The sequence below is a fragment of the Tympanuchus pallidicinctus genome, unplaced genomic scaffold (genome assembly GCF_026119805.1).
Source record: "Tympanuchus pallidicinctus isolate F22 unplaced genomic scaffold, pur_lepc_1.0 scaffold18, whole genome shotgun sequence".
In the NCBI taxonomy this organism is placed as follows: domain Eukaryota; kingdom Metazoa; phylum Chordata; class Aves; order Galliformes; family Phasianidae; genus Tympanuchus; species Tympanuchus pallidicinctus.
The window spans coordinates 12,683,770-12,709,829 of NW_026294699.1; the positions used below are offsets into that span (position 1 = coordinate 12,683,770).

The window sequence follows — 26,060 nt, forward strand, 5'->3', positions numbered from 1 at the left end:
GCTACAGCTAGCACAACAATGGTGACAAGTAAAACATTAATTTCTGGAGTTCTTTTAATTAATTCATCAGGAATCGTGCTGTGCGGGATGATTACGTTAAAGTGTTTAATTACAAATTTATATGTAATGATGCACTTTAATTACTCTGGACTGGTACAATATTATTGGGCCCTTTTCCCAAGATTCCTGGCACTGGGTTTGGGCTGCACATAAGCAGTGCCATGGATGCTTGTGCTTCTAAATTATTTACGTGGCATGGGAGAAACACAATCCTGATTGATGAGAGAGAATTCTCTCCTTTGCTGCACGGGAGTGGGGCTATGGGAGATCAGGAGGAGGAAGGCCAGAGCGGCGTGAGGGACGTTAGGGCACTTTTTCTGCAAGAATTGAGGTGAACCTGGTGGAAACTGAAGCCATAGAGCCAGGCACAACGAATATTTATCACAGGGCTGCGTCAGGATGCTGTTTGGATGCATCCTGCACAGAGCTCCCAGAGCAGCCCTCGCTGAGCTGAGTCCTTTCTGCAGCTCCTGTCCCTGCACTCCCTTTGTCTGCTTGCCTTTGTGTGTATGCATGCTCCTTTCTGTCCCTGTTGGCTCTCTTCTCCCGTTGCCCCTCTCTGTTTGCCTGGGAAGCATCTGTTTCTCCTCCTCCTCCTCCTCTGTCCATGCCCTCTCAGGCTGGCATTGCCCAAGAGACAGCGCCATGCAGGGAGGCAGGAGGTCAGCCTGTCCTGACATCACTCCATGTGTGAAATAGCTGCAGAATGGAGATGTGTATCTGCTGAAATACTACATCAGCGCTGCACGCCTCTGTATAAATCAGCAACGCTCCAGTGGCTGGGTGGGAAACGCAGTGTTTTGTGCTCTGTGGGGTGAATTCACAGGTTTGGATATTTCAACAAATCCATTTGGTTTGGTTTGAAGTTTGGAGGGTGGGATGTGGCAGGGAGGAAGGCAGATGGCGTCCTGTTCAAAAGAGAGAAGGTTGTAACAAGGGGCTCTGGCTCTGTTGGCTGATGTGTTGGTGAGGCTCAGTGCAGTGTCACCAACGCTTGTCTTCGAGACATTTTGTGTGAATTTGACTGCCACTGGGGTTTGCTGGGCAGCAGCAGGAATTGGATCTGGTGAGAAGCTCTGCTCTGCTGCAATGGGGGCTTCATGTGCTTTGTATTTAGTGACAGGATGAGAGGTGATGGCTTCAAGTTGCACCAGAGGATGGTCGGGTTGGATAGTAGGAGCAATTTATGTTCAGAAGGAGTGGTGATGTACTGGCTCTGCTACCCAGGGAGAGGCGGGGTAACCTTGTCTGGAGGTGTTCCAGAACTGCAGAGATGTGGCACCGAGGGCCATAGTTGGGGGTCTTGGACTGGGGTTGGATTCGGTGATCCCAGAGTTCTTTTCCAACCTCAGTGGTTCTATGATTCTGTTCTTTATGCAGTTCCAAATGAAAATCGTTTCCCGTAAGATTGCAGGATTCCAGGGTTCAAGCCATTCAATCACAGGTGTCTTGAATGGCTGATGTCTCTGTGTGGGAGCAAGCTGCTTGTACTGATGAGTCAGTTTCTGATGGCCCTGACTAGAAGAAATGAAGTCTTACGGGAGATGGAAGAATACTGGAATGGAGGCAGGCAATGGTAGACTGCTGAGATGTGGACCCATAACACCTCTTCACCTGCAGCATCACAGTAAAAATGAGTCTTTTGCTACCCTCAGGGATGCTGTTGCCTGGAGGCACAGAGCTTGGATACTGCCCACTGATGTTCCCAGGCATATCTGTTGAAGTATCTGTTGCTATTTGACCGTGGAGAGTTTCAGGGGAGTGAGCAAACCTTTTTTTCCAAGCTGTTTGCAAGCCAAGAGCATTCTGGAAAGATTTGCCCATTCCTGTCTCACTGTGCTGGCTTTGCAGAGGCCATCTTGGTGTGTGGGAATGATCCCTTGGTACACACAGTGGAAAAGAAGCAGTTCTTCCTGTGAGTCTCCCTCTGCTTTCCTCTGCTGCTCATTATTTTTTGGATGCTTGCATATCTTTCCATCCGTCCATCCTTTTGTCCATCCATCAGTCCATCCACCAATTCATTAGTCCGTCCATTCATCCGTCTGCCAGTCCACTTGTCCATCCATCCATTCATCTGTCCATCCATCCACCTCTCCATCCATCTGTCTGTCCGTCCATCTGTCCAACACCTGTCCATTTGTCCGTCCAGCTGTCCCTCTGTCCATCCATCCATCCCCACCCATCCGTCCATTCATTCGTCTCTCCATCCACATATCCATCCTTTCATCCCTTTGTCCATCTGTCCGTCCATCCGTCCATCTATCCATCCATCCGCACAGGCTGCCAGCGCTGGGAAGGGCTCCACGGGCCTGCCAAGGCCAGATGGTGTTTGTGAGGAGCTCCAGGTCCCAGCTGAGCGCTGCCCGGCGAGATGCACGCAGGAGCTGCCGGGCAGCCGGCTCTGCCAAACCCTCGGCATATGCTGCGCCCAGCCCTACACCTGCTGATGGGCAGCCGCTGCGCGCTGCCGGCGTAAAGCAAGGAGGAAAAGCACAGCCCCATCTGGAAGGAATTTAACGGATAAACAGCAGCGGTGAAACCCCCAAAAATTAAAAAAAAAAAAAAGTGTAAAATTGAAGAATGTGCAGAGGGAGTCGGAAACGGCGGGGGGAGACGCCAAGATGCTGGGCTGAGATGGCCAAGGAATGCCCACGTTTGCACCAGCACCCCAGTTTTCACCAGGACCCCCATTTGCCCGTGCACAGCCCCACCACCCCAGCTAAATGTGCTGAGAATTGCTGGGGGATATTTGGAGAAAACCCCAAATGACCGCGAGCAAAATTGATGGGGGAATAGACTTCCTGCCTACTTTGTATTTACTTTAAAACCGTGCGCACTCCAGGCTCGAGCCTGTAATTTATTGAAAGGAACCAGACTGGAAACCAGATTCACACTGTGAGTAATTTCTAACATCATTGCCATCTATCACCGGGAGACAGGGCACTTTGTTTCTCTGAAAAATTATTTTTGTAGTTGGCTTAGTAACAACAACAATTATTATTATTAATATTAATAATTACTTGTGTAAGGCCTTTCATGTGCTGTTTAGAAAGGGTTCTGCACACGGGACAGTTGTGTTGGCTGCGCCTCTTGGGAAGGGAAACCAAGACACAGACTTGGCCCCTGCCTTGCTCAGGGGGGCAGAATCCTTTTCTGCTACGTTCGCTGTGCTGGATGGGTAAGACTTTTGTTCTGCCAGTCCTGGAGCTTTGTTCTTGCTGAGAGCAGAGGCACATCAGCAGCTCCAGTGATGAGCTGTGCCTCCTGGCAGGCCCAGAAGTGTGGTACAGCGTGAGTTTTCCCCTCTGCTGTTCTCCAGGCTGCATCTCTACAGCACGTCCAACCCAGCGTTGGGAAGCCTCTTAGAGCCCAGCGTTGCCCTTCGCAGTGGGTATCTCCCAGCATCACCATCGATGTGCTGCTCTCCTTAACAAAGGGCCAACTCTAACGCAGCATCTACATCTGACCAGGCTTTGCTGTTGAGGTGGAGGAAGCTCAGAAACACTGAGCTTCTGCCATTGCTCTTCTTCCTCCCTTCCCTCTTCTGAGCCCCTCTCCAGGCCCCATCCACCTGCCAGCATCCCTAGAGGCCAAGCTGAGCATCACTCCATGGACCTGACCCCACTGCCAGCCCGTGCTGCCATTCAGACTGCTGAAGTCAAATTAGGGTAAGTGGTTGTATTACACTGACCTATACTTTGTCAATCTTTACATCATTCAAAGGCAATTTAGCCTGCTCATTCATAGCAAGAGCCTATTGATTGAATAATCTCCGTTATTAGCGTTTGGGTGGAACTCGCTCTGCTTTATGTTATTATTGTTTTCGCTGGCTGCAACCTGCTGCTGTTCTGCCCTGCTGAATCTGCCGCTGCAATTGCAGCAAAGAGCGGGGGAAATTCCTTGATTAAGCCTTGCAGAGATTATTACAGAAAAGGCCTTTTTACACATGCACATATTTCAGAAGAAATGGCATACAGAAGCAGGCACGTGTCAGTTCTCTGAATCTGCAAGCACAATTTATCCTTGCAGGTCAATAGCTCATATTGTCTGCTCCGCCAAATTGTTCAAACATATATAATGCTCTCAAAACATTGCTTAATTAGATTCTAGAGAACATTGACACACAAACAAAAGATATTAATATCGAGGATTTCAGCATCAAATGTAGTTTGCAGAGATCAAAGAACACTTTTGGTGCAAAGAGGTTACGAGTGTGACAGGTTGTTTCTCCGTGAGGAATATGACAAGAGGGGAAGCAGTGATCAGGGAGCAGAGCACAAGGAGGGAGGAGTATGAACCCGTGGTGGGAATGGGGAAGAGAAAGAGAAAAAGGAAGATAGCTGGAGAGAAGGGCGAGCACCATCCTTCTCTTGATGAGCTGAAGTTTGAGAAGGGATGGGTGGAAGGTAGAGGTGGGCTGCACAGCGCCAGCCAGGCATGGCACTGTGGGAGCAATGAGATAGAAAAGGGGACAAAGAGACTTAACCCTTACCTGCCTTGAGTTACACAGCGTGCCGTACCCCAGTGAGGTCTTAAATCAGCTCATCCAGGGCACCGGGAGCAGAAGATGACTGTGCTGTGGTTACCTGGAGCAGGAGTAAGGAGTTGGGAAGGAAACGTGGGTTATGTGTGTAGGAGCAAGCCAAGGAGAGGTCGATAAAGCCAACTTAAAATACAAATGAATGAAAAAAAAATAAGCCAAAGCTGTATTTAATGTCGATATTGCTGCAGTAGTTTAAGAAATTGTGAATAAATACAAGGAGATGGCAGATTGATCAGGCAGCAGCAAGGAGGCACCTGTGAGAAGTATTTTCTTCTCAAGGCACACCGACCAATGCCCGTGTTTCTCGTTTGCTTTGATGGGAAACGTGTTTGCAAACTCATGTGCACTGAGAAACAGGTAACACTCAGTGATTAAGGCTTGTTTTGACACAATTATTTCCTTGTTCTCCCGGCATTTATTAACTTCTGTTTCAGAAGTGTTTCTCCTACCTAGTACTCACTACATCACAGCCACCTGCCAAGTCCACCGCGGGCTCTTCAGACATATGCTGACATGTCAAGGACCAGCATTTTAAAGTGAGGTCAATTTGTGGCGTTACAGACGAGTCTCCCCCCCTTGGACCTGTCCTGCACTGCTGCAGGCTGCCCGTGGGGCTCCTGGCCAAGGAAATCTCCATTGATTTTTCTAGTTGGAGAGTGCATTGTATTGCCCCATTTATAAAGTTGGGAAGAGAGGAAACGGCATGAAGATGAGCTGCATATTCCTGGCACAGAGGGCTTGCTATTAGGCCCAATTCCAGAAGATGGTTCAGCATGTGCTTTCTGAAACATCTTATTTTTATTGGGCTCTTCCATTAGGTAGGTCCTCAGTTATATGTCAGGAGCAGAGAGCAAGAAATTTGTCTGTCACTGCCACGGTACGAAGCCTCCAGAGTCTGCAATGGCATCCTTAGCATCCCCATGAAAGTGCATTATTTGTCTTAAAAAATAACTCCAATTATTAAAATCACAGTGAGAGCTGTAAGGAATTGGCCAGGTATAGAGCTTTTAGTATGTTCCATTATGTGCCGTTCTTAGCCCGACTTCAGCTCTCCTTTTATCATTAACAGCAAAACCAACATCTTTTTGAGCTTTTTCTTCTCCAAGGCCTGACGACTGTTGGCTGTTGTGCCAAAGCATGGTGTGTATGATGGGTCCCCCAACACACTGTGAGGACAATGCAGAGAAAGCCAAGAGCCTCTCCGTTTCTTGCTGCCACGATCTGCACCTCCTTTCAAACCCAGTTATGCGGATCACAGCCCATGGGGTTCTGTTTGCACAGCGCCTGTTCTGGTGTGATACAATTTTTGGCTTTGCTCTTTGAGTGGTGGACAGTTCTGGTTTATCCGCCCCAGGGAAAAGTTAGATTGTTGTGAAATGGCATGAGTGCTGTCAGAAGCAATTCCATGATTCCATGAGAAGGAATAGGCAAGAGGTACGTTTATGGTCTGTAGAAAGCACAGGAGGGCCATAGCAACAGGTATTTCAGAAAGGCATAGGGAAGCTATCCTCTTTATCAGCAATATTCCTCCTTTGCTTGAGGGCTGGTGACTCCACAATCTCTGCACCAACAGTATCACCCACCAGCATTTCCCATTAAGCCCAGTGCCACCGGCATGGTGGGGCTGGGACAGAGCTGACTGCATGTCCCCATCGCCCTCCTGTCCACTGATCCATGGGTTCTGGCAGCACAATGCCCTTTTATCTCACCTTCCTTCTCTTTGTTTCTGGCTCTGGTTCTTTGTTTGCATGATTTTTTTTTCCTTTTTTTTTTTTTCTTCTGTTTACATCCATCATTCCCCTCCTCAGCTCTCCTTTCTCCCCATCCTGAGGATTCCCATCGGTCTCCTTCAGCGATTCCCTCTTTCCACCATCCTCATCCCCCTTCCCTCCATCACAGCCCCATCCGCTCCTTCCCTTTCTCTTCCCGCCTGCAATTAGCACTAATCAGATACCTGAGCAGCTCCGCAATGTTATTAGTGGCTCCCACCTCATCCCAGGGGACACGAGCAGAGCTGGACAATTAGGCTTTGCCATGCAGCCCCTGCTCTGATCAACACAATAACCAACACCGAGCGGTTGGCCAACAAGCATCCTTGGCCACACGCACAATCCCCTGCTGCTGCCCAGAGCATGGGATGCTCCCAGCCCCACACCTGCCCCCATTCCCTGCCCTGGCTCCAAATAACCCCGTTTTGGGGCTCCTTGGGGTTCTCTTGTCTGGGACCACAGCCTTTCCTGCAGGACTGATGCATGGTGTTGGTTGCAGAGAATTTCTCCGCTCACTCGGAAGCACGGCGCACCCCTCCTGCTGCTGGATCTATGAGCTGTGTGTGTGTTTTGTAATTAAGCAGTTAATTGCACTGGAGTTCTTGATTAGCTTTGGGGGATGGTAATGTTCTAGCAGGATGAGATGTTGTGTACAGTTCAGAATCATTTACAGAAATTGGAGCTAATTTTGCTGTCTGTGCTTATTACTGCATTAATTTAATTTGGGTTGCTTTTAGCTCATTAACACATCTAATTAATTCGTTGACATCACTATTAAGATGTCTCTTTGAAATTGGCGTCTCCAGATAATCAGGATGGAAGAGGCTGACAGATCAGGCGCGAAGCTGACTGGGAAAATGGGAAAGGGAAAAAAAAAGAGGACGACTAATGAATTTTCCATCAGAATCGCACGGTTTGTCAGAGTTGGAATCAGGGAGGCAGAGACGGAGCTAGCGAGACAGGAAGGGCGCGAGAGACAGCGGTGCTAAAGGGAGATGCGCTCTCTCAGAAATATTCTATTTGTCAGAAGGACAAGCAAGACGTGTGAGAGGACAATAATTATTCTTTAGTGAATCGGCATTGAGGCTGGCTGCGTGTTTCTTTGCTAATTTTCCTCTCTCCTCGTTTTTCCATCCTGGCTGTCGGCACTGCAGGACTGGTGTCAGGGGCTGCGGTGCTCCCACATCGTCCCCACAGGGCTGAGGAGTGGCTCCAGGGGGGACAGCAGCCAGCGTGGGGTGGAGGGGCTGGACAGACAATTGAAGGCAATTAAATTGCTGTCATTTAATGAGTTAGCACACACCAGCAGAGCCCTGCTATCTGACTGTATGCTCTGTTTGTGAAATAAAAGAGCTTAGCTTAAACCTGCCTTCATGGTGCTTAGCTGGCAGACGAGAGGTGATGGTCTCAAGTTGCACCGGGGAGAATCAGGTTGGGTAGCAGGAACAATTTCTACTCAGGAAGAGCTGTATTGCACTGGCATTGCTGGCCAGGGAGCGCTGGGCTCACCATCATGGAGGTGTTCCACAGCTGCAGAGATGTGGCACTGGGGGACGTGCTCAGTGGGCACTGTGAGATGGGTTGGGGCTCTTAGAGGTCTTCTCCTACCTTCATCATTCTGTGATTCTAAGAGCCTCTTTTCTGGCAGTCTTGGTTTGCCCCACCATGGTCAAGTTGAGGCATCCGTGAAATGCAGAGCATGCAGGTGGGTCTGCTCTCCTACCTGTGACATAGGAGGAAATCACCAAAATGCCTTCCCACAGCCTCAGTCTAAGAAAGCTTAAGTCTAATGAAGCCCAAGCTTCTTTCTCAGTTTAAAGAAGCCCTTTGGCCCTGCATGTGAGCCTCCCTCCATGAGGACCATAAGGTGATGTTCTCCAACGTGAGCTGCAGTTCCCACCTGGGGAAGAGAAGTTTGCTCCCGTTTCCTTTCAATTTCCTTCAAGGGGAGAATATTAGAAGCTCCACTCTTTAGCACTTCATTAAACACTTTAGTTTAATAGCATCCTCCGGGGAATCCCAATCCGGACCACGTGAGCCAGGAGTAAACAGCTGCATCAATTAACCCCGTAATCTCAAGGGTGCTATTAGAAGGTGAGATACCCTTAGAAAGTGCATATGCCTGCAATTAGGCTTAAAATACTTAAGTGTCAATAGCTTTAGTTATTTGCGTTCTCTGCTATTGATCTTGCTTATGTTTTCCACATTAAACAGTCTTTCTTATTTCGTCAATAAATTAAGTGCTGTTTAGATTTATTCACTTTTTCTATTACACGGTGCAACCTCTTGAGCTCCTGACCCCAGCCTGCCCTGTGTGAGGCTCAGGGCTCCAGCCCTCCTCCTGCCAGCTCCATGCTTGATCCAGGAGCTGGGGAAAGCAGTGCTGGGAGGAAGAGCAGGACTGCTGGTGTAGTCCAGCTGGGGATGCTGGGGCTGAGTTTGCTGGTTGTGTCACTTTCCGTGTTTGTTTTCTTTGCCTAGGTCAGATTTTGGGTAGTTCTGTCTGGAGCCAGGAGTTGGGTTCAGTGCTGCTTATGGATTCCTTCCAACTCAGGATATTCTGTGATTTAATGATTCAAGCTGTCCACACCATGACATTACATAAAGGGCTCAGAGGAGGGCTAGGATCCACAAGGCCATGCAGAAGATGGGATCCTCTGTGGCTTTTCTTCCCAGGGAAGGCTTTCGGGAGAGTTCTGCACCCTCTGAAGTGGGGAACAGCACAATCACCTCCTCAGAGAACTGCACAAGGTCAACTATTTTTATTTCTATTTTTTTCCCATTGGTCATCATGGCATTTCTGAGCTTTGCTTATCAAACACTGAGGTGTTTTGGGAGGAATAGGAGGGGAAAAAAAAGGGCAACTTTGGGTATTTAAAGAACAGGTTTTCCGATAGCTTGCAATGTTCGGTTTGCTGCTTGCCAGGACTTCTCAACTTCCTTAGGACCTGCCCATCTGCTGTGCAATACTGGATGCAGAATGTTATTTTTATCCAGGACTGAGCATAGCCCAACAGCCCTTGTTGTTGCAATTAAGCTATGTGCTACTTTCCATAACTCATTAGCCCTTTAGCTTCTGGATTAATTCAATGTGCAAATAACGTCACAAATTGAATATTACTGGACTTCTATTGAGTATTAAGAGGCAGTAAAAGCACATTGCTGTGTCTTCGTTCTGCTTTGCACCAGGGTGTTTTGTCCAGCCTATCGAGCAGCTCGTTAGCCTCCTGGGAGCTCAGTGCCTTCTTTCCATGCTGTTTTGTGTGTGTATGATAACCCAGATATTAGAGCAGAAATGCAACGACTGCATGGAAAAGTGGGGATAGGCAAAATGAAGCTCCTTTACCACAGCTAGCTCTTTGGATACAGCTTTTGGGTGGGATTGCTTAACCCAGCCTAGGCGCCTGTATGACTGAAGCTCAGAAAAGCAACCTTTGCTCTGGGTGCCAGGCAGTGATGCCCATGGGCTGCCAGCACTGCGCCGGGGCCTTGGGCTGGGTTTGGGGCTGAAGGATTTGTGATGCCAACGCATTTCCAAAGCTCCAAACCTCAAATGTGTCGGTGGTGCCAACGTGGGGAGAAAGGCTCTGTGCCATGGGAACTCACAGCACCGCTGAGCAAGATGGGTGCAGCTTTCTTTTGACGCGCTGGAGTGGAGGCAAATTTCAATCTAATAATGTAAAGCAGCAATAACCATTATAATTAATTTATATAAAAGACATTATAAAATTACACTTGGTGCATTTAAATCCCATCCAGGAGCAACGGTCGTTTTCCAGTTAAGCTATGGGCTGTGCTAAGGCAGACGGGGAAAGAGGTATTTCAATATTTTTTATAATTTTATATTCTTCCTAATATCTCTCACGCTAATTTCATTATGCAACACAGTCAGCACAGTGATGTAATTATTGAAAAGTAATTTTGCAATAAATGGATTTAAATGTGTTCGAGTCCACTGTAAATTCAATCTCTCAGTGGAGGTGGATTGAACAGGCAAGGAGAAAGGGAGGTGGGACAGCGTGGGGTGAAAGCTGAGAAGTCCTGAGCATCCCATGTCGAGCATCTGCTTACAGCAAGCAATAACATCCACCTCAGATGGAAACTGCTCCCAGAGCCCCTCCTTCCCCTGAGCATCCAGAGCTGCTGCTCACGGAGGGCCCTCAAGGTGGGGGAAATTTGGGAGATGTCTCAGAGCAGAGCATCGCCGGCGCTGCGCTGCTCTTGCAAAGCAGGTCCTGTGTGGGTGCCTTAGTCTGGATTAAGGGCTCAGCTACTGGGCAGGGACGTGAGGATATTCCCCTGCATAAGACATGGGAGATGTGATTTCTATTCCTGGCTCTGTCAGAGACTTCCTGCGTGATGCTGGGCAAGCAGTATTTCATCTCTGTGCTTCCATTTCCTCACCCACACAATAGGGATAAGGAGTGCTTCCCCAGCTCATCGGTGAAATTAATGTAACATATGTAAAGTGCATGTATATCCCCAGATGAAAGGTGCCATTGTAATAATATTCAAATTATTATGGAAAATAGATAAAGCGACCAACCCCTGCTAAATGATCGTCGGGCTTTTCACCAGATTCATGAGATCCACGTAAAATGTGATAAGGAAACCTCAGATGTCAAGTGGTTTAGAGTCAGACTCCGCTCAGGAAGCAGAGCTGGCTGTGCCTTTTAAGTGGAGGATGAGATAGCAGTGAATTTGGGACTGGGGAAGTTGTAGCCCTGGATGAGCTGCCTGGTTTTGTGGATGCTGCTAAAGGGGGAACTGAAGGCTGCACCTCCTGAGGGCCGAAAGAAACCCAGGAATGACTCAGTGATGGCGAAATCAAAGAGGAGAAGCAAGGATGAATGAGTTTTTTGCATCCTAGCAGCTGCACACATTTGGGATGTCTCAGAAAGGTGTGGATGGCAGTAACAGAGGGCAGACTGAGTCAATGGGACAGCGTTCACTTAACCCATCAGGCCCACATGAGACCTTTGCCTCTGGGTGAGCTCTGGTGTCCCTTGCAGGGCGCCGGCTGACACTGCAGCAGGGAGATGTGCAGATCTATTCATCACAGCAGTGATGTCTCTTCTCCACGTCCTTCAGACATCTCCCCTTCCCCACGGCTGCACCGCAGGGTGCACTGGGACAGGAGTAGGACCTCTGCCCTGTGAGCAGCATCCGTGCTCCTTGCAATAGGGCTGCAGGTGAGCAGGGCTGGTAATAGGCTGAGATGTGTTCTCTGTGAAAGCTGAAACCACTGGACCTCACGGAGCATCTTTCCTTTGTCAGCGAGGTGCTGGCTTGGGGCCCAAGGAGCCAGGCTGGGAGATACCTGAAATGTGAACTGATGGAGGTTTGACCCTCGTACTGCTGTGTGGGTTTCTTCTGGCACTCAGTGCAGTTGCCCAGCACCAAATGCTCAATTATAGACAAAATTGAATTTACAATTTGCTTTTGGGCAATGTGTAAATTGGCCCTTCATTGATTATTAATGAAGTGCTAATTGCTCTTCGCAACCAATTTTTATGCAAATGCTATTAGTGCTATTTGCACAATCCCGCAATTTACAGTTTTACATTTGCAGTGGCCGGGTGAAAAGATGCGAGAAGACAGCTCGTCCTGAAAGAAAACAAGGAAGGGAGGGGGGGGGCGATCACAAAACTTGCAAAACTTGGAGCAGCAAAATAACGCTATTAGGGATGAGAAAACATTAAAAACAAAAAACAAAAAGCCAACAACCCAACACCGAATAAACAAACTCTCTCTCTTTATTGATTGTTACAGATTCAGCGTTGACAGGGGTTGCTCCGAATGTAACAGGATCCCGCGGCAGATGTAAATCAGACTGCAGGCATTTGCCTCGTGTTTCCGGAAGGAGGTCAGTGTGGGGTTTGCCTGTGAAAACGTGGGTGAGGGGCTGCCAGCGTCACCAGGCAAAGCTGGCTGCTCCCTCGGTGGTGCTTTGCAAACCAAGCGTGGGCAGCACAGCCATCTTCTGCCATCCTTTGGACCTCCCGTGGCCTCTGCATCGTGCTGACACCCCGCTGAGGCTGTCAGGAGCTGCATTGTAGCCCAGGAGCTCTGCACGAGGAGGCTGGTCCTGCAAAGCTGAGCACTCTGCGTCTCACTTGCAGGTGGGCAGTGAGGGCTCCCAGAGAGGGCTGTCGGCATGCTGTGGGTTCAGGTTCTTCAGAAGCTCTGGGTGTTGCTTCGTGCTTCACACGGAGCCTTTGAAGTCAGCCTGAGCTCCAAGCCATCTCCTAATTGCTTTTCCTTTATCAGACAGACTTTCAACGAACTTCACGAAAGGTGTTTGAGGCCAGAGCAGCCCCATAGGCTGCCAAATGACAGGCGCTGCTGGGGGCGACTGGGTGAGCCCTGTTTTTTAAAAGTAAAGATGTTTCTTTATATTTGGGTAGGGACAGGCTGCGGTCACCTGAGGAAGCAGCAGGCAACCTCCGTGCATTGGGGTGGCACAGCTCAGATGGGTGAAAGCAAACGTGGGGAGCCTGGAGCAGGGAGCAGAGCCGGTGGGTGTCCTCGCGGAGCCGTGAGCGTCGGGGAGCAAAAGACAACACGAGAGCAGCCGCGAGGCTCGCAGCGCTGCCTGCCCGCTGTAAGGCCCGGCACGGACACTGCGTGGCACTCTTCTCCGCAGCACCGCGCCCGGAACCCACGGGCTTCCGCGTCCCCGCCTGCTCCACGGCCGCCCCGGGGCTCCCCGGCCCCGCTCGCCCCATCGGGTCCGGCTTCTGCCCCCGCTGCCGCTTCTCCTTCTAGGCTCAGAGCGGAGCATCGCGTTCCGATCTGCAGCTGCCCGAGCAGCGCCGGGTTCTTCATCATCATCATCATCGTCATCAGAAGACGCGTGTCGGGATGTGCCGCCCCCCAGATCAGGGGCCAGCACCGCTCACAGCGCAGGGCTGCAGCTCCCGTGGAAAGAATTGTTGCCGGGGTTTCAGCTTTGACTCACGGCCTCCGAGACAGGATCCCTTGTCAGCAGGGGCTATCTGGGGAACACCCGCTCCGTGTTGCCAGGCGCCTCGACCAGAGGGACCGGCACCTTCTCCTGCTGCTTCCTTTTGTTTTCCAGAACATGGTCACGATGTACGTGCATGGGGCTGAGCTCTGCATGCCCCAAAAGGGCTCTGTTTCAAGAGACAGGAGGGGCTGGGGAAGGTCTGCAAGCAGATATCTGGCTGTGACACCATGTGTCTTGGGGGTTACCTGCGGCCTTTTGTCACCTGGATGTCCTTGGCATGCTGGGGGCCCAGCATGGCAGGGGATGTTGGGCTGTCCTTGGCCAGGTGGGCATCCCTAGGAAAGAGAATTTGGAATGATCAGATGGGCAGGGAACAAACTCAAGCTATTTTAGCTCTCACTTTCCCTCGAAGCTTAAGGCATGCTTTAACCTTCTGGATATTCTTCTGTTTTCTTTCCAACATCTGATTTGAAAGGCTTTGCTTTCTGACAAAATAGGAATGAAGCTCTACTTGCCCCCATGCCTTGGCTGGGGCAGTCTAACATCCCCAGCCCAAGTCCCCACATCCAAGGGAAGAGCTGTGAAGGAGGTCCGTCCCAGGGAGATGCAGTAGGTTTGGCTGTGCTGGGATGGAACATCCATGCTGAGCAGGGAGGGACCTGCTCCTGCCGGGCTGCCTTACCACGTCCCACCAGCCCCGCTGATTGCAGGGGTAGATTTGCTCAACTCGGTTCATCCTCAGCCTCCAAACAGCACATGGAGGCCCAGAGAACAAAGGAAGAAACTTCTTCTCCACCCCTTTCAGCAACACTTCCCTTCGTGTGCTGCTGGGTTTGATGTCCGTAAGAAAGTCCCTCCTCCCCATGGAAGACAAAGCCCAAGAAAGAAATCATGGGACTTATTTTCTGAGGCCAGAGTTCTGGCGAGACCTCATTTGAAACCACCTAAATTTGAGGAATATGTATTTAAAATGCGATGCTATGAAAACCTGGTAAATATTTAATTTTATTTTTATTAAATACTAAATTGATGATGGCTGACACTTTATTAAAGTGTCAAAGTGAGTGTTCCTACATTCTAATTACTTATCCTAACAAGGAGGCAGCCTCGTCAGGAGCCGCGCGCTGGCGTGCGCAGGCGAGGGGCGCTCCCGTTAAGTAACACCTATTAAACTATCATTTGCACCTTGAGGCATCTCATTAATATCTCAACTGGTGAGACTGCGCTGCCAGTGCCTACCTGACCCGGGGCACTGGCAGGAGAAATGGCTCCGGGAGTCCTTTCCTCGCTCCAGGCATTCGTGCACAAATAATTCCTATAAAATTAATAATGGCTATGCCACTTAATTGAATTCCTGATAAATGAAGATTCTTCCAAGTCCCTTCTACATGCGTCCGAGAGATGCAAGAGGATTGCTGCACTACACTTGGGGGAAAGTTTTGTTCTCCACCCTCCTCCTCGCTTTCTTTCTTCCTCTCTCCAACTCTCTTTCCACGCTGTGTCCTCCTGCTCCCTCCCCATCATTCTTTTCCTCCTCCTCCCATACCTGCCTTTTCTTTTCTGCAGCACTTTCTCTTCTGACTCTTCCATTTGGCTCCCTGCCACTTCTCCATGATCTCCATGATCCAAGATAGATAGTCAAGATCTATCTTTATGCTATCTCCACCATTCATATTCCTTCTGTAGATTTCTCAGTCTTTTCTCTCTTATCTCCCCATCTTGCCCCGCTTCCATTTTGCTTTCCATTTCACCAATAACAACCTTTTTTCTCAGGTTTCCGTTCAGGCCTTGGTCACATTGCCTTGGAGGAATGTTCTTGTGGTATGAGATCTCTGTTGGACGTGGACATGGCAGCACATCTTCAGACCTGTCTGCTCACCAAGAAGAGATGTCCTCCCTCATACTGGATATTGCCATAGCCAAAAAACTCACAGAATCTGCAGATCTCCTCTCATCCCATCTTCCCCGTGGATGAGGAAACAACTGTATGAGAAGAGGAGGAACCTGTCCTCAAGACATGGTCAAATCTGCGACCACCTGGATGCCAAATCATTGCAAGAAAGGTAATGGGCTTCAGCAGGGCACACCATGGAATCTGAGGGCTGTTGGTGTTTAGTTGAACTCCAGAGCTGTCTTCAATTCCATTTTCTCTGTTTCCATCAGTAAAAGTGCTGCCTTACTGCTGTTATCCTGAACAAGTGCCCTATTGGGGTTTGGTTGTTGGTTGTTGGGGTTTGCTTTTTGTCATTCCTTTAATAAGCATCAAAATACCCGCTCTAAAATTCCATTCTGCTTTTATTTCGTTCCAATTAGGAGAGCAAACTAGAAACTACACTCAGTATTAGAAACGCCAACTCGAGATTCAAAGCGAGCAACTTAAAAATAAATAAATACATAATGGAAAAAAATGCCATTAAATAACACGTGAATAACAAGTGATGGGATTTTAATCTTCTTGCTAGGAGAGGCTACTTCTCCAGTACTAAAGGTGACTCACAAGCAGCGTCGCTCCGGGAAAGTTAAAAGTGATAATTCAATAAGACTCAAGGATTGTGTGGGACTCAAGGAGGGATAAAACAGACTTGCAGGGAGATCTCTTTCCTCTGTCTCCTCGTGATGGATGGAGCTGGAAAACCTGGTCAGTTCTGAGCTGACGAGAGATAAAACATCTTTGTGGACACACAGGTGGGCGAGAAGCGGCTGCTCTGTAATGATGGCTGTGAGCTCAGCGGGGCTCAAGTAGAGGTTGGGCATTTGTATGGTCTTACGATTGGACTTTATTGGACTAGATGGTCTTAAAGGTCGTTTTCCAACCTTATGATTCCATGATTCTGTGATTCTATGGATAGCTATATTCCAAGTGTCAGTATTGATAAAAGAATAATCAATATTTTAAAGAAGAAAGAGCAAAGAGTGGAGGATTTCTGGGTACCGGGACTCAGCCAACCCACCAGTACTGGGCCACCTGGAAACAGGGCTGTGTTATCCCCAGTTTGCAGCAGAGTGCTGAGTTTCTGTTCATGCATACACCTGTGGTGGCTTCCAGAACAGGTTGAGAGCGGTGAGATGGGAAGAGGAGAATCGGGCAGAGGAAGAAGTGATCCGTTTTGCAGAGACGGTGTGAAAGCCGGTGGGGAGGGATGAGAAAGGCCTGAAAGGAAGAGGAACGTGTCGTGTGTGTCCACGTGTGCCGTGGCTGGAAGCGCAGGCACGTAGTGGTTCCAGGACACCGGGTCGCCCCGTCTCCATCACTGAGGCAACAGTTCTGGGGCTGGGGATGCAGGACGGGGTGCTGCTCCAGCCCTCTGCCTCCCCATCCTCCTCGCACGGTGTTGGACGAGCCAGGCTGCCCGGAGTTACAGCTGCCCGGCTTCAGCTTAGTGTTTATTTTCCAGGCTGAAAGGACGCTTGTGATCCCAAAGCCCTTCTGTGTTTAGCCAGACCTCTCATTCACTTGCAGAGGAAACCCATGTCAGCCGCTCCCCTTTGTCTCCCCTGAGCTATTGCTTTGAATCTGAAAGGATTGGGTGCAGATTTCAAGGGATGTTCAGACAAAGGCTGTTTGAACAGCACTTGTGTAAATAATCCATGAAAAACTCTTTGAATAACCTCAATGAAATTTTCTCTGAATTTGCTATTCTTTTTCTCCGGCAGCAGAAAGAGGTGGAAGGGAGGGAAGGGAGGAGAGGAGGAGGGAGGGAGGGAGAAGGAGGTGGGGGGAGGACCCACACTTTTTTCTCTCTGCCAACTTTTCAGAATGCCAAGAAGTAGTTTGGCTTTAAAAAAAACCAAACAAACAAACAAAAAACCAAAAACAAAAAGCATCTCTTTGCTATTCTCACAGCTTTAGGAATAATCTCATACGGGACCTCCTCGTCCTCAAACTTCTCCGCACATTCGATGCAAGGGGACACCCTTGTATTTAACGCAGCAAGGGCAACGCCGAGCCGGTTAATTATTAGCCGTATGGTTTAATGTTCGCTTGCTGTACATATGTAGGGAACAATTCCCCTTTAGCATGTCGTTTAGTTTGCATTAAAATGGAGATAATTGTTTTGACGCCAAATGCTCCCGTTCCCTCCCTCCCCTCCCCATCCCCCCAACCCCCCAGTGCTCTTCGTACAGTTTATACAAATTACAGCCTTAAACAAGAGGGACAAAACCCCCTTCGATTCGGCTTCTTTTGAAGATATCCGAATGGAAGCCCATGCGGTGGCGATGCTGCGGGTTTGGGATGCGCTGTGTTCCCCGGAGCTGCTCCGATTTGGGGAAGGGGCTCCGCGTGCTTTGGCGGATTTTCGGGAGCCGGTTCTGTGCATGTCCAGGAGATGGAGCAGTGTTTCTGTGGCCTCTGCCGCCGGTGCCCCTAACGAGCCAGTCTGTCTGAACTCGGAATGAATTTTGTTCCCTTTTCATCACTCTCTGATGTCCAGCTGCTCCTGTCAACACCTTCTTATAGCATGTAATTCATCGCTCAGACTGACAGCTGGGGCCGCGGGCCTGGGACCAGCTCCTCCTGCCATCGGAGGATGCCTCCTGCACCCACTGAGGGTCCCTGCCCTGTGCGAGGGCTTCCCTCGTCCCCTTCTGCACCTGGGGCCCGACGGCTCTGCAAAGGGTTCCGGAAACCCAACCTGGAGCAACTCAGAGCCTGGGAACCTCGACCAGGGCTTGGGGATACCCCATCCAAGGGGCTGCAGGAGGCTGCTGGGGAGAGCTGAGGCTGCACCGCTGTTTGCAGGGCTCCTTTCCCCGTGTTTGATTTTGCTTTGACAGCAGATGAAAGCAGGGGCAGCCTTCTGCCCGGAATCTGGGCTCACACCCCAATAATGGATGCTATCTGTTGTCCCATACCCCCACCAGGATGCCTCTAGCAGGGCTTGCTGCTGGCACTGCACAGCACCACACAGCTCAGGTACAGCACGAGTCCCTCTGGTGAGATCCATCCTAACCAAACTCCCCCTTCTGTCTACCAGCCAGATTCTAATATCTATCCTTTAACTCAGCACTTCTGCCTTCGATTCTCCTCCTGCACCTTCCTGTCTTCCTATAATTTATTCTATATCTCACCCATTTCTTGTCCTCATTTACAATTCTTCTTTATTTTATTACTTTGCATAATTTCCTTTTAGGATTTGTCATAAAATATATTCTGCCACCTCGATCTTCTCATTTCTGCTCTCAAGTGCCAGCCTGTTCTCTCCTGCAGCAGCTCCTGATGCCTTCCCAGCCCTGGTGCTGCACAGCCCAGCCCTGGAGGACCCGGAGAGCCCCTGGGAGGGATCTTTGATTTGTTGGCGTGCGATGGTGTAGAATCAGCACTTGGTGATTGCCCAGAGCTGATTTGAAAACAGTGATGGTGAAGTGAGTGAGGGTCAGTGGGTCCATTCTGGCCACGCTGACACATGTCCCATTCTCTTCACTGTCCAATTCCAATCTGCCCTGAAAGGTAGGAAAGCACATGGGGAAACTGAGGCACAAAGCTTTGACCCAGGTCCTCCAAGGCACTTAAATGCTGTCTTCTCTTTAAAAACAAGAGTGAGGCATTTTTCTGATATTTTTCATGCTGTGACTCTGAGTCAGCTCCTCAAGGTCACGAAGGACAATGGTAGAAAAGTGGTACAGAAAACTGCATGCAAATTTTCTGCAATTCATCCCAGAATCAGAATCTTTTACCCAAAATATGACCAGGCAGGAGGGAGCACAGAAGGCTTACAGGAGCCACTCACATCTCAGTGCATCCTTTCCCCAAGGAGAATAAAAACCATACGCAGGAAGGTGCAGTGCAAACTTTGCTGCCCATGGTGCGTCTCCTGGAGGGGGCAGAACCAATCTGCTTCTGTGGAGCATCCCCAAGAGCATGAGCTTCAACCTCTTTTGTGGAAATCTGTGTGAAACAGCAGCCTGTGCCTCAAACCGTTTTCAAGTGTCCTGGTAGGGGAAAATAGAAATGAATGAAAGCATCCTCTCTGAAGGCATCTTCTCCGGTTTGAAAAACGTGAAATTATGACACAGCATGCTAAGCTGAGGTTCATGAGCCCTTCTGAGGGATGTTTTTTGAATGAATCCTGGCCAAAAGATGGCTTTGTGTGTGAGAACCACGTTTCATTTGTCATCCCTTTGATTTTGAAGACCCACTTAGATATGAAGCTCCACATAAGGCCCGTGAGCACCAAGCCTCAGACAGATCGGAACGGAAAGCATCCTCCTGGTTCCCTGTGCTGGAAGAAAACCTCTGGCTTCATCTTCCTAACCCATTTTGTTTGTGTTTTGTTTTTTTTTTGCTAATATGGAGAAATCCCACGTGGTTTGGGTTTGCAAGAAGGATTTTCCCTTCATGCGCTGCCACAACAACTGAGATCAGCCGAGGCACTCGAGTGAACGGATCCTGGATGTAATTGTCTGAGGGCTGGTGGCCAGGTTTTGTCAGGAGAGGGCCCGACTGGCTGGGTTTCAGTTCCACCTCTGCCTTGACAGAGCCTGTCTCCTTTAATCATTAGAGTTCAGTGCACGGCTTTCTCCTGGCACAAGTTGGGATTTCATTTGTTTTGGAGGAAGATTGCTTCTTTTGTTAGTCGAGGTCTTTTGGTTCCAGTTGTGTACGCTGGGACAAGGCGATCCCCTCGGCTCCAAAGAGCTTATGGCCAGGGGCGGGCAGGGCTGTCTGCTCTTCACATTTGGGGTTGGGTTTAAATCTTCACACGCCATCCTTGTGCCGATGGAAGCATTCTTACGACTGTAATGAAGCCCGTTTTATGAACTGAGAGCAAAATGAATGCGTGCTCTTCCCAAACTCGGGGCAGTCAACACAAACTCGGTGCCATAAGCTGAGTTCCCGACTAAACGGAGCGTTGGAATTTAGAGACAGGAGCGAACGCTGCGTTATTACAGCCTTGCAAAACTCCGGTTAATTTACAGTGGTGTGAAATCCATTTTTTTTAACGACTATGACACTGCCAAAATCTTTGCAATGCAGAAACAGCTTCGCAGGAGAATTTCAATCTAACATCAACAGGAGATTTGGAAGATGAATTGTGCAAGGATCTCCTTCCTCCGTAGATGCTGCTTTGTTTTGCTTTTTGGTGTTTGGTTTGGCGCTAATACTGTCTGTTTTATGATGTTTTAATTATTGTTGTTTATTTATTATAATCATATTTTAATTGTTTGTGCAGTGCCTTGAGTGCCTAGGCAGGGGGGCACATTATAAATTAAATTATTATTAAAAAGTTGTTATTATGTGTACCTACTCCAAACTGAGCTAGAGCAGGGAATGCACTCAACTGCCTGGAATTAATTTCCCCCTTATATTTTCCCTTGTCTTCTCTCTACTCAGGAGTATAGTTCAAAGGATTGGAGGGAGAAAATGATGTTTCGTTGCCTCCCCCCAGGGCTGAGTGAGGCAAGGGAAGCTCTGCTCTTGGCTCCCTTGGGTGCTGAGGTTGCAGGTAGGGAAACGCTGTGCTCCATGGACTAGGTAAGTTATTTCCTACAGCTTTTCTGCCTCCCTCCCTTCATGGTCCCGAATGGCAGACTGCTGGAAGAAACTGGTTGATGTTTGCTGTGTTACAACAACATTTGCTAATTCTTAAATTAAAAGGGGGTTAATAAGTGTGCTGATGGTGGGCTTGGAGGGGAGGAGGGGGCTGCAGCCCTGGTGGCCAGGTGAGGACGGCTGGGGCAGTGCTGCTATCCAAGCCCCTCTTCTTGCCCCCTGACCTTTCTAGTTTGATGCAGATGTCACTGTGCCCACCACCAAGATCCTCACCAACCTGGAGAAATCCCAGCTGGGTGTTCACAGCTCTGAGCTTCACTGCCAAGGATTCAGCCACTCACTCCTGTTGTTGCTGCACCAGGTAGGTGCCACAAAGCCTCCTCTTCTGCTTTGGCTTCTGGGGTTTCCATGTGCCACAAAGCATTGACAGGTGGTCAAGAGTGGTATCAGGAGGGCCATAGCAAAACCCCATTACCCTTATCTGCCCAAGACCAAAGAGTACCCTTCACGAATGCAGCTGATGGAGAGGCAGATTCCCTCAGCTTTATTCCCATTTACCTCCTGCAGATTTCCTCTGACCCCTCTGTGCCCACACGATCTGCTTGTTGCTGTTGCAATGTGAAAACAGGGAACCTTCCCCTCAGACAACTAATTTTGGCAGGACTGGGACTCAGCTCAGAGGCCCCCCAAGTGTTCAGATCAACTGCACCATCAAGGCCTGCATGGAAAAGGATTTCCCCTCCCTCAGACCTTCTGGCCATTGGCCCAGAGGCTCAGCTATGGATTATGTTTGTTCTCCAGGAACAGCCATCGTGCTGCTCCTTGTGGGCATACTGCAGGGATGCTAGAGCCAGAGAGCAATGGATGTTATGGAGATGGAGCCACACAAGCACCAGTGACAGCTGAGTGATGACATGAAGGTTCTGGTTCCATTAACCATCAATTTGATAATAAACAGTAAGAGCCAGATGTCATAGGAGCACCTCTATGCCTTGGTGCTGGTGGCAAGTTTCACACCTTCAGCTCTTCTAATAAGACATCATTTCATCTCGCAGTGCTCCACTCAAAATGTTTATTATAGCTACACTGATAGGTACTGCAAGATCTCATTACTTATCTGCACTATTTTTATTTTGGATAGATAATAGAAAAATTGTATGAAGGGCAGTTATAGATTCCTAAAACTAAAACTGTGATTTTGATTTATTCCAGTTTGTGGGCTGCTAAACAAAGTTTTTCAGCAGAGGCACAGACTTCTTTGTGCTTTCACTGGAGCATGAAAGATTTTGCTTCCTTTCACGGCCTTCCACAGCCTTCATTTCACAGCCCATAGGGGTCTGCAGGCCACCATTCAGAAACCACAGGGTTTGTTGCCGCTGTAGGACTCCTGATGCTCCACAAACCTGCCCATGGCATAGGGCTGAGTCAGCAAAAACGGCCATTTCTGCAGACATTTGGTGCCAGTCTTAAGAGAAGTCCTCTCTTCTGTTTCTGCTGTTGCTGTTTGCCCAGAGCCACACGCTGGGCACTTTCTCCCTTCGTGATGAGCATGCATTTATCAGTCCTGCTCCGAGCGCTGCTGTGCAGCCCCTGCTCTGCCTCCTCCAGTTCCTCCAGGGAGCTCTGACAGGGGCTCAGCTGCTGCCCTGCTCCATATGCACGTCCTCATCCTCTTCCCCCCCCTCTCGGTGGGGAAGGAGCAGCCGTTTCCCGGTCCCTCTGCAGCCTCCTGTAATCTCGTACCCAGGGGCCGTTTAGCCCTGTCTGCCTGGTTTGCAGCTCAGCTCTGAAGGGTCCTAATCTGGTGTCATGTACCATTGGGCACAGAGGCAGGGCAGGGCTCCCCGGGGCCAGGGTCGGCTTCTGACGGGAAAGGCTCTGCAAAGGCTGAGCCCCTTCCCCTTGCTGCCCTTGCAGTCTGCTGTGTGGATGTGTAACAGGACTGGGAAAGGTGACTGAAACCCAGCGCCATCGGCCGTGCTGTTATTCTGCATCTGCTTTCCTCCTCCCAGCATCCAGGCTTAAGATTTTAATGTTATTGTGTTTGTTCACGGTCATTACTTAATTGATGCTGTTTTGGCTTAAATACATTGAGCTCATCTGACTTTCTGAGTCTGTAATGGGGGAAGTAATCCTGTACCTGGATGGAATCAGCTTTAGACTCTCTGCACCACATATAATCTCAAACAATGCGTAATTCTTATGTCTTGTGGCTTTTAAGGAGAATGTTTGAGTGTGTTTGGCTTTGAACACGAGGCCTCTTCCTTCTCCCCTCTGTACGTAGCCTTGCTATCACTTGTGGTGGTACAGAGCATGAGCAAACAGGAATCCCATTGGTTTTATGGGCATTTCAACACCTTGGGTCTGGGGCTGCACAGCTCACTGCAGAGCTGCACACACAGTCTGCAGCAAGGGCTGCTGCTGGTGTTGGTGTCACTTTGGAGCTGATGTCACTTTGGAGCTGGGTGTCACTGCTGCCTGAGCTTCTGAAAGTGGAGTAACAACCTCGAGATCTTGCTTTTCCAGAAGCAACCAGATGTAAGTAATCCAGAGGTAAGCTTTTAGGTTGCTTTGTCAGGAGGGGATGGCAGAAGAGTTTTGTTCTTCACTTCCCTTAAGGCACTTAAACATGAGCTTCAGCCTAAGCAAACGGTGGCCATCCTTTACCACTTTGTGCCATGCTCTTGCTGGGATGACAAAAAGGATAAAAGCACCTTTTTTGGGGAATTTTGTCTTGAATCAGGAGGATTGAGATTCTCATAAGACAATGCAGACAAACCCACACGCCTCCATGGCACGCTGATCATAGCAGATACAGCCATGGGACACGTGCACAAAACTTCACAGCCCTGCCATAAGCTTATCAGCACTGCCCTTCCCACAAATCCACCTCCAGCAGGACTTCTCCCAAGGCTGCAGACTCCCATGGGACACAGAGAGGGGTCTTTTTGGAACCATGTGCCCAGGGTGGGCTCCCTTCCACCAACCCACACCAACTCGTTGCCCTGCCCTTGGCCCAGCACACACAGGTTGCAGTCCGTGTCCCCATCCTCAGCCCTGCTGGGGAACCCCCTTCCCACCTGCCATGGAGACTCAAACCCAGAGATTTACACTTTCCCGTGGAGTTCCCCTGGATTTACAAGAGGGCAGGATTTGACCTGCAGAGTTTAACAATGGTTGTTAACCTTGACTGTGATCAAATTAGACCAGAGCACGAGCTGGCTGTCATATCAGGAACTAAGTGGCCACTTGCTTGGAAAATAATATTCATTGGTTTTCTTTTGCATTTACATTCCTTTTCCTGTATGCTTTGGCTGTGTCTGTGCTGAGGAGGGATCAGCAGGATAACGGGAGTTTCCAACCCAGATGGGCTCCATCCTTTTTATCATCTCGCTGGAGCCAGAGGAGCTTTTAAAGGAGAACAAATGTTTTTCAGGCCCTCTCTACGCTGCCACTCTTCAAATATGTTTGAAGCTGTTTTTCCCAAAGCCTGATGTAAGTGTTTCAACTTCCATGTGACTAAATGTTCAGCTCTTGCAGGTCTGCAGCACAGATCCTTGTTGGCATGGCTGAAAATCAAACCAATGTGAGCATTCTCATTCTGGAGCTGGGCTGAGCTCCTGCCAGCCATCCCCAGTGCAGACAAGTCCTTGGTGTGTCTCCTTTCAGACAGGAAAGCACCAGTGGCCAAAAAGCTGAAAATGACAAATGTGGCTTCCTGCCTTGAGTAGGATGTGGCTCGGGTGGGCACAGCCTGGCATTTGAAGGGTTAAAGAGGCTGTGTCCTTGGTGACATGTAATTTATGATCTTGTGAATCCTTTTTTAATTATTTTGCTGTGACAGAGGTGGAAATATCCAACTTCAAACGACTGGCTTTATTGATATGCTGCTATTTGTGCCTCTGTGGAGGAACAATCCCATAAAAGCAATAAATTAGAAAACCCCTGTTCTCATCAGAGAGAGACAGACTTTCTGGCTGGGAATGAGAGGCCTGGTGCAAAGGCATTCCAGCTCCGTGAAGGGGCTCCCTGTGATCTGTGCTGAGCAGCCCGTTCTTGAACCAGTCACATGGATGCTTATCCACCAGCCCGGCCATAAAGCCCCCACCTGCAGGCCAGGCTCATCGCACGGGGCCAGGGCTTGGGGTTTTGTCTGCATCCACAGTTTAACAGCTGTCAAACGTTTATGGCTTTGTGGCTGTTTGTATTGGTTGGTTATTTACTTTCTTTTTACACCGGAGCAGCCAGGAACACCCGCAGTCGTGGTGTGGTTTGTGTTCCAGCTGCATTGGACCATCGGGTCCAACCTGCCCACGGCATGTGAGCAAGTCCATTCCCCTCTGCGCAGACAGGCACAGTCAGATGTGGAGCAAAAGTCCTATAGGGCTGATCCTGAGGCCCAGCGACACCCCCTGACCCGACCCCAAGTGTGAGAGCCACTTGCTGCAGAGCAGGCAGCCCAGTTCTCCAGTGCACCCTGGCAGAAGTCAGGAATGCTTTTGCTGAAGTCGCAGGCACTTCACAGACTCCAGAGGTGATACGAGAGAAAGATGAATTAGTCTCTGAGTATTTACCTGCCGTTGATCTAATTCCGAGATGCTGCTGTAAATGGGATATTGCTTTTGACTTACACAGACGCTGGATCAAGCCTACAGCGATTAACATTCAACACCTGTGCTTCAATCAAGCTACTTTTCTCTAGTAATATCATTTATGCTGAAACTTCATCTCCTTCAGTCACTGATCTTCAGGCTTATCTGCCTTAGCCTGGTGTAAATCCGGGGTAACCCTGTTCTTATTGGAGTTATTCCTGATCAGCACTGGTTTAAATGAAATCCGAATGTGACCCACAGATGACACCATTTCAGCGCCTTGCAGAGGTCAGAGCCATAACACAAAGCTCATGGTGTCAGTTGCCTCACCTGTGCCAAAAACAAGCACAGCAAGGTGGTAGAGTTGCTGTCGCATCTTGGTTAATTAACATGGAAAAATCTTAAATGTTCCATGATCACAGGGAAGTGTTTTCATCGAGGTAGGAACCACACACCTCCATGCTGCCCTATCTATGGGGTTTCTTCTCTGCAAATCCATGAAATTCCCAGGTTTGGCATTCATTGCACTGAGAGATTGACTGGGAAATGCAGATCATTTCCCATCCAACAGGAGGGCAGGGAAGAAATCCTGGCCTTGGGAAACTGCATCTCTTGATGGATGAGTTTATCATCA

The 26,060-nt window shown here is 49.2% G+C and overlaps 2 long non-coding RNA genes across 4 annotated transcripts; both read left to right on the top strand.

Annotated features, from left to right (window-relative positions):
- The first annotated feature begins 928 nt into the window (after nt 1-928).
- Nucleotides 929-12,990, top strand: LOC128079289 (uncharacterized). The gene is made up of 5 exons (XR_008206063.1): nt 929-3,728; nt 8,854-9,123; nt 10,132-10,189; nt 12,145-12,238; nt 12,780-12,990. It is a non-coding gene; the product is annotated as an uncharacterized LOC128079289 (long non-coding RNA).
- A 161-nt stretch (nt 12,991-13,151) lies between these two features.
- On the top strand, nt 13,152-22,194 carry LOC128079226 (uncharacterized). Of its 3 annotated transcripts, none has more exons than XR_008206048.1 (3): nt 13,152-15,405; nt 20,676-21,195; nt 21,496-22,194. It is a non-coding gene; the product is annotated as an uncharacterized LOC128079226 (long non-coding RNA). The 3 variants fall into 3 exon arrangements; XR_008206046.1 differs by having other exon boundaries at nt 13,152-13,667; nt 15,116-15,405; nt 20,676-22,194; XR_008206047.1 differs by having other exon boundaries at nt 13,152-13,467; nt 15,116-15,405; nt 20,676-22,194.
- The last annotated feature ends 3,866 nt before the right edge of the window (nt 22,195-26,060 follow it).